A 15,195-nucleotide genomic window follows, 5' to 3' on the forward strand; every position below is an offset into this window, starting at 1 on the left:
TTGTAGCAGGTGCAAGCGACTCCATGGAACGTGTCAAACTACTTGTTCTGGGTTTTTCAAAGAAGGGCATGAAGAACTTGCTCGACTTCCTGGCTTCCTCCGCCTCCAACTTTCGTCTCTTCCGTCCTTCAGCTCCACTTTCCTTCTTCTTCATGAAGAAACATTTCATGGTCTTCTTACACAATGTTCTGAAATAAGGCCATCCTAGTGCTTCTTGCCCATGATAATCAAAGACAGATCATACATCTGAAGAAAGTTCCTTTTTCACTATTCGCAGTATTGAGAACTGATTTTGGCCCCTTGTCTAAGAAAGGATGTGGTAACACTGGAGAGGACCCAGAGGAGGTTCACAAGAATAATCTCAGGAATGAAAGGGTTAACATATGAGGAGCGTCTTAAGGCTCTGAGCCAGTTCTCGCTGGAGTTTAGAAGACTGAGGGGTTCTACATGCGGGACTTCCTAGTGGCCAAACATTTTAATTCTGATTCTCATTTACTTCCGACATGAAAATCCACGGCCTCCTTTTAGGGTGGAGGAGCAACACCTTGTATTCCATTTGGCAAAAATATCAATTGCTCTTTCTGGTGAACAAGATCTACCCCTCACCTTCCTCTATTCCCCACTCTGACCTTTCACTTCTTCTCACCTGCCTATTACTTTGCCCAGGATCTAATTGAAACCTATCGAATATTGAAAAGTCTGGATACAGTGAATGTGGAGAGATGTTTCTTCCAGTGGGTGAGTCTAGGACCATAGAGCACAGCCTTAGAATTGAGGGACACCCATTTAGAACAGAGAAGAGAAAATGTTTTAGCCAGTGGGTGGTGAATCTGTTGAATTCACTGCCACAGATGGCTATGCAGGCCAGTCATTGGGTATATTTAAGGCAGACGTGATGTAATCAAGGACCTATCACAGGTTCCCTGGGAGAATGCTAGAGAACAGAGTTAACAGAGATAATAAATCATCCATGATTGAATGGTGAAGCAGATTCTACTCCTAGGTCTCATGGACTATGGTCAAAAACAACATTCCACCATTATCCTCTGCTATATACTAAGCCAATTTTCGATCCAGTTTGGCAGTTCATCCAATCATCTGGTATCTAACTTGTCACCAGCAAACCTTTAGGAATCTCTGGCAGGGCCTCAGCAATCATTTCAATTGCCTCCCACAAAAAAATGGTACAACTTTCTAAGGCCCTGGGGGATTTATCTGCCTTCTGTGTCTGAAGACATCTAATACATCATCTGGAGTTTCACTACCTCCCTCCCTGAATTTTTAAAACTACAATGTCCTACTCGTGTGAATACTGGGAAGTATTAATTTCAGACCTCACCTACATCTACCAGTTCCTTGCATAGATTGCCCTTTTGGTCCCTACTGAACACTACATTCTCCCCCACCCCCACTCTATAAATCTACCTAGATTTTCAAGTGGCTTATCTTGTCATAATACCTAACTAGAGTTGAACTAGTGTTTACAAAATTTCAGCACAACCTATTTCCTTTGATGTTTTTTGTTCAGTTATACAACAGTAAAAGGGTCATTCAGTTCATAGAATCTATGCTGAGTCCCTGTGGAACAACTTTATCAATCTATGCCTTTTCTTATTTTCTGTAACCCTGTAACTTATTCCCTCTCAAATGCCCACATCAATTCCCCTTTGATATTTTTGCCACTTGTCTTATGGGTTACTTTACAATTGCCCATTAACTAATCAGTACATCCTTAGCATGTGGGAGAAAACACAGGGGAGAGACGAGAAGGAAGAAAGTTCAAAGTCCACACAAGTAGGTTAGGACAGAACTCAGGTTGTTAAGAGTCAAAGCATTAACCATGTCATCCATCGTGGCCTGCAGGGCACTCCTAAATCATCTCAGCTGAATGTGCTTACTACTCCTCTACTCATAACCTCTTTCAACTTAATCCTCAAAGCCAGCTCCAAACTGGCAAAACTCCTCAGATTCTTCCTGAGATAAATTGAAAACCTTGCCCTCCAAGATACTATTACAACCAGTGAAGCTACACCCTCAGGCTTGTCTGCTGTGGAAATGTTTGGAAGACATGTGAATAAATCTGACATTCATAAACCATCAAAAGTTAATCATAACTACAACTAAAATTCTTTAGTGCTGATTCAGATCAAAAGTCAGATTCATCAAGAAAACAGTTGCACACCCCTGCCATAAAGCCAAATATTCCATTAAAATCTAAAGCAAGAATCTTTTCTCATATAACAACTGCGGTCAAGTAAATATTTCTGCTAGTGTTCCAGATAATTTGAAAGTGCCACACAGGGCACAATTTTAAAATCAAAGTACAAAATGCTGAATGTAAAAAAAAAATCAGTAAAACAATAAATAAGGTGGAATGCTCAATTAAGAAGGCCTCGGACATGAAAACACAGAAAAGGGAGAATGAGAATTAATGGATCAAGACTGAAAGAGACCACAGGCAGCAATCAGAAAGTTATCAATGATTCTATTCATTCATAACAGGAGTACAATAATAAATGCAGACAATAGTTTCCAATAAGGCAAACATAATGTGGCAACAGCTGTAGAGTTCAAGTTGCAAGTCCCATAGTCCAGCTACTGTCTGCAACAGTGGTAACTGCAACTGTCCTAAAAGAGATAAGCAGACAAGAACTGAGCTTTTTTATTCCCACCCCCACTCTCAGGAAAAAAGACTGAGTTCAATTTAATTCAATACATTGTAATTTGTAATTTAAATTAATTGCGTTAATTGGTTTTAATTTAAACATAATTGTTTATATTTTTCTGTGTTTTGAATTTCATAGGCACAATTTTCTTCACTTAAACATGAAAAAGTTACATTGACAACACAAATTTCACTAAATGTTCATTTTTTTCATTACATAATCAAACTGCCATAGAAAATATGCTTACAAAACCAGCAGCAATGAGCAAAACAAAGTAGTTTACAGTAGCAGTGATAAATAATGTGGCAGTTTTAGCAAAATCTTCAAACCTTAAGAAGCCACATACAATTCAACAGAAAAGTGAAACTGCATTGCATGAGAAGCAAATGTCTAATTTATCTGTTAATCAAATATTCACATATAAATTAGGACTATTTAAATTAATTTTAATCTTAAATTTAAAAGAAATGAATTCAGTTTAAATCTGACCACAGTTAATATCTTTTGTCAAGAATTGCTGACCTTTGCAGTTTTCCCTCTTTTCCTATTTCTTTAACCTCCTTGATTATGCACTCCTTGTATTCTATCCAGTGATCTATTGGGGTTAACACAAAGCTAAGTACAGGGATCTTACGACACATTTGTTCTCATAACAACTCTTGATGCTACAATCAACATTGTTGCATGTTTATGTAAAGTTTAATCTTTGTACTCTAAATGTTTTTTATATTGAAGTAAGAATAATTCTATGCAGGAAGTTGTCACCGTTCTTTCCCTAGAAGTTATGAGTATTTATGACTTGCTGCTCCACTGCAAAGTCTCTTCGAGGTATGCTTACCCTAAAGTTGTTTAAGTCTTCTCTTCTCACCACAGTTCAGCGAGACCCTTTCTGTTTGCTTACCCTGTGATCTCTACTGCTCTCTGACTCTTTGACCATGTGCTCACCTTGACTTGCTAACAAAGCCACATATCCTACCTGGGAACATGTCTCTGCCACCATTCATTGCCACCAACCTCATAGTTCCCATACCCAACACTACTCATTTCTACCTCCCTCACAAGTTCTACAAACCTTAGCTTTACTCTCTACCCCCACGAATGTGTGGCTCGGCACAGCTCAAATGTGATCTATAAATTTGCCATCATCACAACTAGCGCTCGCAGAATTGCAGATGGTGAAGAGGAGGCCTACAGGATTGAGATGGATGAGCTGGTTGCATGATGTCACAATAGTCTTACACTCAATGTCAGTAAGACCAAAGAACTGATTGTGAATTTCAGAAAGGGGAAGGCAAGGAAACACACACCACTCTTCATTGACAGATCAACAATGGAAAGGGTGAGCAGTTTCGCGTTCCTGGGTGTTAACATCTTTGAAGATCTATTTTGTGCCAAACACATTGATGCAATTACACTGAAGGCACAGCAATGGCTATATTTCATTAGGAGATTGAAGAGAATTGGTACGTCACCAAAGACGTTCGCAATTTTTTGAAGATGTACCGTGAAGAGCATTACTGCCTGGTGTGGAGGGGCCACTGCACAGGATTCGGAAAAGCTGCAGAAATTTGTATACTCAACCAGTTCCATCATGGGCACTAGCCTCCCCAGCACAGGATACCTTCAAAAGACAATGTTTCATCAAGATGCCAGCCATCATTAATGACCCCCCCCCCCCCCAACCACCACCCAGGACATGCCCTCTTCTCATTGCTACTGTCAAGGAGGAAATCAGGGAGCATGAAGACACACACTCAACATTTCAGCTTCTTCCCCTCCACCATCAGATTTTTGAATGGATAATGAATCCATAAACACTACCTCACTATTTGTTTTCACTTTTTGCACAACTTATTTAATTTTTTACTATATATAATGCAATTTATTGTTTTATTATTCTGTATTGTAATGTATTGCTACCACAAAACAAGCAAATTTCATGCCAGTGATATTAAACCTGATTCTGATGAAGGGTTTCTGCCTGAAACCTTGACTGTTTACTGTCCTCCATAGATTCTGCCTGACTTTCTGAGTTCCTTCAACATTTCATGCATGTTGCTCAAGATTTCCAACATCTGGAGACTCTCATGTTTAAAAAACATTCTTGCCTTCTAAAAGAAGAAAATTGAAGAAAGTCCTCTTACAGACATTCAGCATCACCTGTCATGAACTTAAGTTTGAAGAGATAGCAAAATGATACCCTCAATGATACACAGGGAAAGAAACGGAGAAATGCTAGTTTATTGCAATAATATTCCATCATTGAATGATTAAATCACATTTTAAGTTACTATCTTGAATTTATTCAATCATTTTGTTCCAAGGCATATTATTTCCAATTAAGTTTAAAATCAAGTTTAATTATCATTCAACCATACATGAATACAGCTGAAAGAAACAACTCCTTCCTCAGGGACCAAGATGCACAACACACACTGCACAATCCAGCATATATGCCAAGTCTGAGAGACAAGTTCCGCAAACTGATAGCACAGTCCACAGATGAACGCATACACTTACGCAATCCAGGTTGTCATTCCACTGATCGAACACTGGAGGGCAGCATAGACAGCAGAAGCCAGCCCTCAACTGAGTATGGATGCCGCATCTCACTGCCCCCAGCGTTTCCTTGCCTGGTCTGCAGCAGCAGACAAGCCTGCAGCTTGAGGCCTAGTCCCTGTTACAACTGAGCTCAGGCAACTCTCCCACCGTCTGTTGCGCCAACAAACAAAGGAAATGGGTCTGTGGCATCTTGTCTTACCAATGTCTAATAGGGTCTTGCAATTGCAAGAAAAATGCCCAAGACAATTGTCTGCCATTACACTCCACGTCGCCTTCGTGCACCAACTCCAATGCCTTTGAAGCCTTCCTGTAGCAGACAGCAACGCAGTTAGCACTAAGTCCAACTCCTCCGCCAACAATGGGTTAGACCTGCAGTACCCACAGTTCTTAAAATCCAACATTGTCTTGCAATCGTAAAAAAAGACATTTTTTTAAAAATGGCACACCGCCATCTTTACCGGAAGTTTCATCACAACTGCAATTAAGGTGTTTGGGGGGGGGGGGGGGGGGCTTCAAAATTTAACTTAATAATAACAAATCAAGTTAACATATATAAATCACATTGCTTCGGAGTATCAATTTACCACAATTCACCACATTAGCCTTTATCTTTTCTTTTGGAGTCCACACACATTTTTTAGATACTATGCAAATAGGAGCATTCCAGTGACCCAACAAACATGGAACATTTCAAACTATTAATACAAAACCATATTAACTAACATTTTACATACCTATGAAGTATGTGTACAAAAACATTTAATCTATAAGAGAATGCTTTCAAGGAGGTACAGTACATGCTAGTTAATAGAAACCCAGTTAATGAGAACACTTGGTTAAAGTGAATATTTGCTCAGCCAATATTTAACTCCTGACCTGCCATAGATGAGTTAGAATGAAATGTATGAATAATTCAGACTTGAGGGTTTATACTGTTGATACTGTTCCCAAGTTTGATGTAATCAATGCAGGCTTAAGAGTCTAAAGATGTATAGGTAGAAAAAGGAACTGATTTTAATCAATCTAAAGGAATTTTTTTTTTAAAAAGGCACTCCAACCTCCAAAATGGTTGCTGAAATTTATTTCCTGCATCACCAGGTTAATTATAGCAATTTTTTTTTTTTAAATTTAGCTTAAAAATAAAGAAGAAGACATTGGAGTTACTGGAAGAAAGAATAAGCAGAAACAAACATTGTTGCTACATGAACAAACTGCATTAATATGAATGATTCAACATTAATAAACCAGACTGATACTTTGTATATGCGAGTTCCTGTAAAGGAGGACAACTGAACTGGAGCAACTGTTACAGGGGAAGAAACAAGTAGTTTTATTCACCCTCTATTTATTACAATCCTATTTCTGACATTACAGCAGCTTAATGGACGTTACATGATTCATTATCAGATTAGCACACAGAACTAAACTGAACAAAAACAAATGCCAAACTTTCATTTGTATGTTGGTAATCAAGCATTACTGCCCTTTGTGATTAAAAAACAGGTACAGTTTTCAATAAAAATGGACAACTGTAACAGAAAGGAAATATCTGTATCACTTATCAGTATGCAATAGACTCAGCAAACAGCTAAGCCCCATGAACTTTAATATTAAAGAAAATAAAATGCTGGAAGTTTGCTTTACATAGAAAGTTACTTTGCAAGAGGAGCAGTACACATACAAACCTTAAGGTGCACCTGATCTACAAGTTTCCAATAAACTTGATCACCTCGCTAAACTTGAAACTAGTACAATAGCAGTCAAATCTCAAAAACCGCATAAGCGAACTTTCAGAATTCGTGAATAGCCACATTGGAACATTATCAATACCTATGAAGGATGTGTTGTGGACAAGGAAAAGAAATACAGAATGATATGCCACTTGGAAGGCAGATAGTATGTTAGGCTGTTTAGGTAGCTTAACATATAACTAATACTCACCAAGTTTCCACTAGCCTAATTCACACCACACTGACCAAACCAGCACAAAAGGAATTTCAAGCACAAGTTGAGTTTTCATAATCTGGAAAACAGCCTTTGACCACACAATATAGCCAGATCAAATAAATCACTTTGGCAAGTGTCCATTTGAGCCCATTTACAGATCTTAGAGAAATTTTTAAAATTATTTATAAAATACAAGGTCAGTTTTTGTACAGTTACTAAAAATCAGTTACTGTATGAAAATGTATGAAAATGTAACTAGAAAATGTGCAGTATTTTATTTCCAGCAGTATTCAGTTATTTAAAACAATTTTATTCACTAGGGATGTAACAGCAGAGTGTGGTAAATCAGATATTAGCTGCTCTAATACATCTGCTATAAGGGAAAGGGAGGAGAAGCTGAGGGATAAAAAGTGGAAAGCAAAAGATGAAGTAGGGAGGAAAAAGAATAAAAGGGGAAGGAGTTTAGGAGAAAGCAGAGTAGAAAGGACTGGTTACTCAACGTTTCTAGGTTTAGTTATTTTAGCAGTGACAGAACAGGGCAAGGCACGACTGAGAAGGGAGAATGTCATAGCAGCACTTGGAGGACATACTGGAGGGCACATCCACAAAGGCAAATTAGGTGAAGCTCAGAAATGAGATAAATATAATTAAGTGAATGGGAGTATACTATAGGCCTCCCAATAGGGGAGAAACAAATATGGCAAGGTGTAGAATCAATGGGGCTGTCATTGTGAGATATTTCACTTTCCTTAATACAAGAGGCTTAGATGGGGCTGAATTTCTTCAGTGATCCAGGAAGAGTTCTTTAAACAGTACAAAAATAGTCCATACTGGATCTAGTTTTGTGAAATGAGCCAGACCAGATGACAGACCTGATAGTAGATGAACATATTGGGAATAGTGACAACTCATTACATTTTCTTTTTACAATATTTTTTATTCAGAGGAAAAAAAAAGATTTACAGAGTGCAACACATAGATACATCTCAACATAACTTGTGTACATTCATATATTGTAATAAAATTGATCAAAATGTTATAGCATAACACATAAAGGTATACCAATCTGTAATCAAAAATTTAAAGATAGGTCATACATCATAAAAGAATTTTTTTATATATTAAAAAAAAGTCAACCCCCTACCAACTACCAAAGAAAAAAGCTGATGGGTGACAATGGATAATTAGAAAAAAAACCATATTCATTCACTTAAGAATAGAGGATAAAAATATACATAAAAGTCTGTGCACTGTTAAACTTTATAAATTGGAAAAGTAATTTAGGAAAGGTCCCCAAATATCATAAAAAAGATTGTTCTGAATTTAAGACTGAGCAGCGGATCTTTTCTAAATTTAAATACGACATAATATCACGTAGCCATTGAAGATGTGTAGGAGGAGTAGACTCCTTCCATTTAAGCAAGATTGCTCTTCTTGCTAAAAGAGAGGTAAAAACTAAAACCTGTAGGTTAGGAGTATTTAAAGTTATATCTTCATTTGCAATAATACCAAACAAGGTAGTAAGGGGATTTGGGTCAAATTGGACCCTAAAAAGTTGTGAGAAGGTATGAAATACTTCTCGCCAAAACTTTTCAATTGTAGGGCAAAACCAAAACATATGAATTAAAGAGGCATCAGCAGAGTTGCATTTATTACAAAGTGGAGAAACATTCGGGTAAAAACTGGAGAGCTTCTGTTTAGAAATGTAAGCTCTATGAACCACTTTAAATTGTAGAAGAGAATGACGAGCACAGAAAGATGATTTATTAACCCGTTTAAGAATTTTATTCCATCTATCATCAGAAATCTGACAATTTAGATCATCCTCCCAAGCTTTTTTTATTTTAGCTAAAAAGTCTTGTCTAGAATCAATCAACAAGTTATAGATACCGGTAATAGAACCATTAACAAAAGGTTTTAAATTTAAAAGATCGTCCAGTAAATTTTTATCAGGACCTATAGGAAAAGTAGCTAATTGGAAACGTAGAAAATCTCCAATTTGAAGGTATCTGACTCTTCTTCAGATGATACCTATATGAACGCTTTTTTCAGTAATATCAACATTCCTACATTGTCTGCTGATAGTCTAACACAGTTAGATCAGCCTATTTCCAATGAAGAAGTGGCTGAGGCTATACGTGCTTTACATTCTGGTAAGACCCCAGGACCTGATGGCTTTCCTGGGGAGTTTTATAAAACTTTCACTACGTTACTTACACCTTATTTATCCTCTGTTTTATCAGAGTCCTTTAAATCAGGTAAACTCCCTCAATCTTTTTATGAAGCTTTTATTTCTTTTATTCTTAAAGAAAAATCCAGCTGAATGTTCTTCATACAGACCGATTTCTTTATTAAATGTTGATGCAAAAATTTTAGACAAAATCTTAGCTCGAAGACTTGAAAATATTCTACCATCTATTATATCACATGACCAGACAGGATTTATTAAAAATCGTTACTCACATTTTAGTATATGTCAGTTATTGAATGTGATATATTCTCCATCCAAAAAAAATCAGAGCAGAAAAAGCCTTTGATAGGATTGAGTGGAATTATCTTTTTAAGACCTTAGAAAAGTTTAATTTTGGGCCTAATTTTATTTGTTGGGTTAAATTAATCTACTTGTCTCCTACCGCTCAGGTTATTACTAATTCCCAAATTTCTAAGCCCTTTAAATTACAGCGGGGAACTAGACAAGGATGTTCTCTTAGTCCTTTACCTTTTGCTTTAGCTATAGAACCCTTAGCAATAGCACTTCGAGAAGTTAAGGACATTTCTGGTATACTAAGGGAAGGTATGTCTCATAAAATTTCATTATACGCTGATGATATTTTACTTTTTATCTCTAACACTGAAACTTCTTTACCTTTGGTTCTTTCTTTAATCTCCCAGTTTAGTTCTTTTTCAGGATGTAAGCTGAACCTACATAAAAGTGAGCTAGTTCCTTTAAATGACCTAATGTCATCAAATGCCAAATTTCCGTTCAAAGTTGTTACAAGTCAATTTACATATTTAGGTGGAACAATTACTAAAAACTTCAAGAATTTATTCAAAGAAAACTTAAACCCCTTATTGAATTATGTGAAAAAGACACTTTCTAAATGGTCCCCTCTTTCTTTATCCCTAATTGGCCAAATTAATTCGATTAAAATGAAGATTCTTCCTAAATTTTTATATCTTTTTCAGGCCTTACCTATTTTTATTCCTTTCTTTCTTTTTAAATCTTTTTATTAATTTTTAAACAAACATAAATGAAACATGAATACAAAGTGTTTGAGAGTACATAATTGATAGTTTAAGTAGACATTCAAATATATAATAATCAATTTATATAGTCTCCCAAACTCATAGTATTTATGAACAAAAGAAACAAAAAGAAAAAAAAACAAAAAAAGAGAAGAAAAAAAAGACTAACCAACATGGGCTGTTGCATAATGTTTTTTTTCCTCTTTTTAAAAAAAATATGGAACGCTTCACGAATTTGCGTGTCATCCTTGCGCAGGGGCCATGCTAATCTTCTCTGTATCGTTCCAATTTTAGTATATGTGCTGCCGAAGCGAGCATGGCCGTTGCATAATGTTAAATACATACAGTTGTGCCAATAACTCTGAACCTCCATCCAAATAATTAAGGATAATAAAAGTAAGGTTTAGGAAAAGACAATTTAACTCATATGAAAATGTTCAATAAATGGTCTCCAAGTTTCTTCAAATTTAACTGAAGGATCAAAAACAACACTTCTAATTTTTTCTAAACTCAAACAAGAGATAGTTTGAGAAAACCACTGAAATATAGTTGGAGGATTAATTTCTTTCCAATTCAATAAAATAGATCTTCTAGCCATTAATGTAACAAATGCAATCATTCGTCGAGATGAAGAGGATAAACGACTATTATCCACCATTGGTAAACCAAAAATTGCCGTAAAAGGATGCAGTTGGAAATTGATATTCAGAACTCTTGAAATAATACTGAAAATATCTTTCCAGTAATTTTGCAAACAAGGGCAAGACCAAAACATATGGGTCAATGAGGCAACATCAGAATGACATCTGTCACAGGTTGGATTAACATGAGAATAAAATCGAGCAAGTTTATCCTTAGACATATGAGCTCTATGTACAACCTTCAATTGTATTAGGACATGTTTAGCACAAATAGAGGACAAATTGATTAATAGTAAAATTTTCTCCCACTGCTCAGTGGATATAAGACAATGAAGTTCTTCTTCCCATTTCTTCTTAATTTTTTCTGATACATCTGGCTGTATTTTCATGATTATATTATAAATGACAGCTACTAAACCCTTTTGACAAGGATTCAGAGCTAAAATTCTTTCTGTAATGTCCAATGGACATAGTTTCGGAAAAGACTGTAACTCATTATACAAAAAATTTCTAACTTGCAAATATCTAAAAAAAAATGGGTTTTAGGTAAATTATATTTATTAGATAGCTGTTCAAAGGACATAACGCTATCATCCAAAAACAAATCACGAAAACATGTTATACCTTTTGTTTTCCATAAAAGAAAAGCTTGATCCATAAAAGAGGGCCGAAAGAAATAGTTAGATATTATAGGGCATGATAAAATAAACTTATTCAAACCAAAAAATTTACGAAATTGAAACCAAATTTGCAATGTGTATTTGACTATAGGATTAGTTATTTGTTTATTCAATTTAGATAAAGAAAAAGGAAGTGAAAATCCTAAGATTGAAAACAATGAAAAGTCTTGTACAGATTTACATTCCAAATTTACCCATTGTGGGCAAGCAGCTGAAGTCAATTCTTGTGTCCAAAATATTAAATATCGTATATTAACTGCCCAATAGTAAAATCTCAACCGCCCTCCGTCTTAGGTTTCTGTAAATGTTTTTTGCCTAGTCTAGGATTTTTATTCTGCCACAGATAAAAAGATATTTTGGAGTCAATAATATCAAAAAAAGATTTAGGAATAAAAATTGGTAATGCTTGAAATAAATATAAGAATTTGGGTAATACCATCATCTAATAGCATTAATTCTACCAACCAATGACAAAGATAGTGGAGACCACCTGATAGCAAGTTGCTTAATTTGGTCAATTAACAGTAAAAAGTTAGCTTTAAATAAATCTTTATGTTTTTTAGTAATTTTAATAAGTAAAATAATCTGTAACAACTTTAAATGGTAAATGTTTATAAATTGGAACTTGCATATTTAATGGAAATAATTCGCTCTTATTAAAATTCAATTTATAACCAGAAAAGTTACTGAACTGAGCAAGCAAGGACGAAAGAGCAGGAATAGATCTTTCAGGGTCAGATATGTATAGTAACAAATCATCAGCATATAATGATAACATATCATTTTTATTCCTAAGACGTACTTTGATTCTTTAGATTCAATTTTAACCTCTTATATTTGGAATAATAAACAAGCTCGTTTAAGTAAAGTTTACTTACAAAGAAATAAAGAGATGGGTGGACTAGCCCTACCCAATTTTAGGCTGCCAATATAAGGAATATTACTTTCTGGTCCTATTATATTTATCGCATAGATTGCCCATCATGGGTCTCCTTAGAAGTTAATTCTGTAAAAAATTCCTCTATTGTCTCTCTTCTTGGATCATACTCTTCTCTTTCAGCAAATAAAACAACAGATAACATAATTGTTAAAACAAACTTTAAGGATCTGGTCTCAATTTAGAAAATTTTTTGGTTTAGCGATTTTTCATTATCATCTCCCATTCTCCTTAATTATATTTTTTATCCCTTCCATGACTGATAAAGTCTTTAAAGACTGGGATGAATCAGGTATTATGTGTTTTTGGGACCTGTTTATCTCAGGACCTCTTGCTTCTTTTGACCAATTGTCAAATAAATTTGCACTCCCAAAATCACATTTTTACAGATACCTTCAAACTCATTACGTTTTAATATAGTTATTAGTAAGGATAAAAATCTGACCCTGCGGGAAGGTTCTAAATTGGAGGAAGGAAAATTACAAAAAGACAAGACAGGAGCTAAGGGTTATTGATTAGGAGCAGCTGCTGTCAAACAAGTCCATGACTAGCGTATGGGAGTTGTTTAAAGACCAGCTAAAAAGAGTTCAGCATTGGTATGTTCTGTAAGGAGTGACACCAAGGATGAGAAGGTGAGAAATCTTGGATGATCGGAGAGGTCCTAAATTTAATCATGAATAAAAAGAAAATATACATTGTTTAGGGAACTAAAATCAGACTGGGCTCTTATGAAAAACAAGGATAGAAGAAGAGTGCTCAATCAGGCAATCAGGAGTGCCAAATGAGGTCATGAAATGTCCTTAACAAACAGTCTCAAAGCATTTTTTATTTTTATTGAGCAAGAGAGTATAACTGAGGAGACAAGAGATTCTGAAAATCTTGAGTAACACACAATGCTAGAGAATTCAAGAAATCAGGGAGCACCTATGGATGGAAATAAGCAGTCGACATTTCAGGCCGAGATTCTCCATCAGCACTGGAAAGAAAAGAGGAAGAAGCCAGAATAAGAATGTGAGAATAAGGGGAAAGAGTTCCTCAAATATTTTGTGTGGTGTTGCTCGTAACTAAGGTAGAACCACTCAGGGATAAAGGAGAGAATTCATGTCTGGAGTCAGAACAAATGGCTGAGATACTAAATGACTTTCTTTTGTCAGTATTGACTATTGCAGGGCTTTCTGAAAAACATTAAGGTGGGTAAAGGCTTTACTGTCAATTTTAAAGTGAATTTCACCAACTGGTGAGGTCCCAGAGGACTGCAGAGTAGCAAATGATGTGCCTTTCACTGTTCAAGAAGGGAAATGAGGACAATCCAGTTAAGTATAGGCCAGTAAACCTCACATTAGTAGTAGGGAAACTATTGGAGAGGACCCAGAGGGATAGGGTTTATGCACATCTGGAAAGACATGGCTGCTTTAGGGACGGATGATCAGCATGGCTTAATGCAGGCAGGTCATGCCTTATAATCTTGATAGAGTTCTTTGAGATGTAAAAGATGTTTAATGAAGGTGCAGTAGTGAAATCACAAACAAGATAAAATCTGCAGATGATGGAAATCAAAGTAATACACAAAATGCTTGAGAAACACAGCAAGTCAGGCACCATCTATGGAAAAGAGTGAACAACCGATGTTTCGGGTTGAAACCCTTCATCAAGTCAGTGGATGTTATTTACATTGAAGTTAAGAATGCATTCGACAAATTCCCTCATGGTAAATAAATTCATAAGATAAAGATGCATGGTACCCAGGGCAGAGCTAGCATGCACATAGAAGACAAATATTAGGGGTGGCTGTTACTCTGGCTGAAGGTCTGTAACCAGTAGTGTTTCTCAAGGATTGATGCTAAGACCTGTTGTTGTTTGCGATATAGAACGATAGAACACTACAGCACAGAACAGGCCCTTCAGCCCTTCATGTTGTGCTGACACATATAATCTTTAAAAGAAAAAGTACTAAACACACACTACCCCATAATCCTCCATTTTCCTTTTATCCATGTGCCTGTCCAAAAGGCTCTTAAATACCCCTAATGTTTTAGCCTCTACCACCATCCCTAGAAAGTCATTCCAGGCACTCACAACCCTCTGTGTAAAAAACTTACCCCTGATGTCTCCCCTAAACTTCCCTCCCTTAATTTTGTACATAAATGTATGTATCAATGATTTGGTTGAAAATATAGATGGGTGGATTAGCCTGTCTGTGGATGACACCATGATTGGAGGAGTTGTTGACAGTATAAAGGACAGTTACAGATTTAGCAAAGAAGCGACAGATGGAACTTTATCCAAGAAAGTAGAGGCCCTGACCAAATACAACTTCAGACCATGAGGGGCAAGAGAATAAATTGTGGAAGCTTTTATTGAGATAATTACTACATCGTTCTCACTTTCACACCAACACATGTTGTGCTGATCTATAATCACCATTTAACTAATTGCAATGGATGTAGACTGTAATTGGTAATTAAATACTGGACATGTATAAAGTGTTAAAGTTCATCAGTAGCTGAAGAAAACTA

At 36.0% G+C, this 15,195-nt stretch overlaps 1 protein-coding gene and 1 non-coding gene across 3 annotated transcripts in view; both read right to left on the reverse strand.

The window, feature by feature from the left end:
• zbtb20 (zinc finger and BTB domain containing 20) overlaps window positions 1–15,195 on the reverse strand; it is a 341,450-nt gene that overhangs the window by 191,028 nt on the left and 135,227 nt on the right. The gene's annotated exons all lie outside the window — the stretch shown is intronic.
• On the reverse strand, window positions 10,633–10,739 carry LOC140728638 (U6 spliceosomal RNA). The gene has a single exon (XR_012099128.1). It is a non-coding gene; the product is annotated as a U6 spliceosomal RNA (small nuclear RNA).

This window comes from Hemitrygon akajei, chromosome 5, assembly GCF_048418815.1.
Source record: "Hemitrygon akajei chromosome 5, sHemAka1.3, whole genome shotgun sequence".
NCBI classification, from domain to species: domain Eukaryota; kingdom Metazoa; phylum Chordata; class Chondrichthyes; order Myliobatiformes; family Dasyatidae; genus Hemitrygon; species Hemitrygon akajei.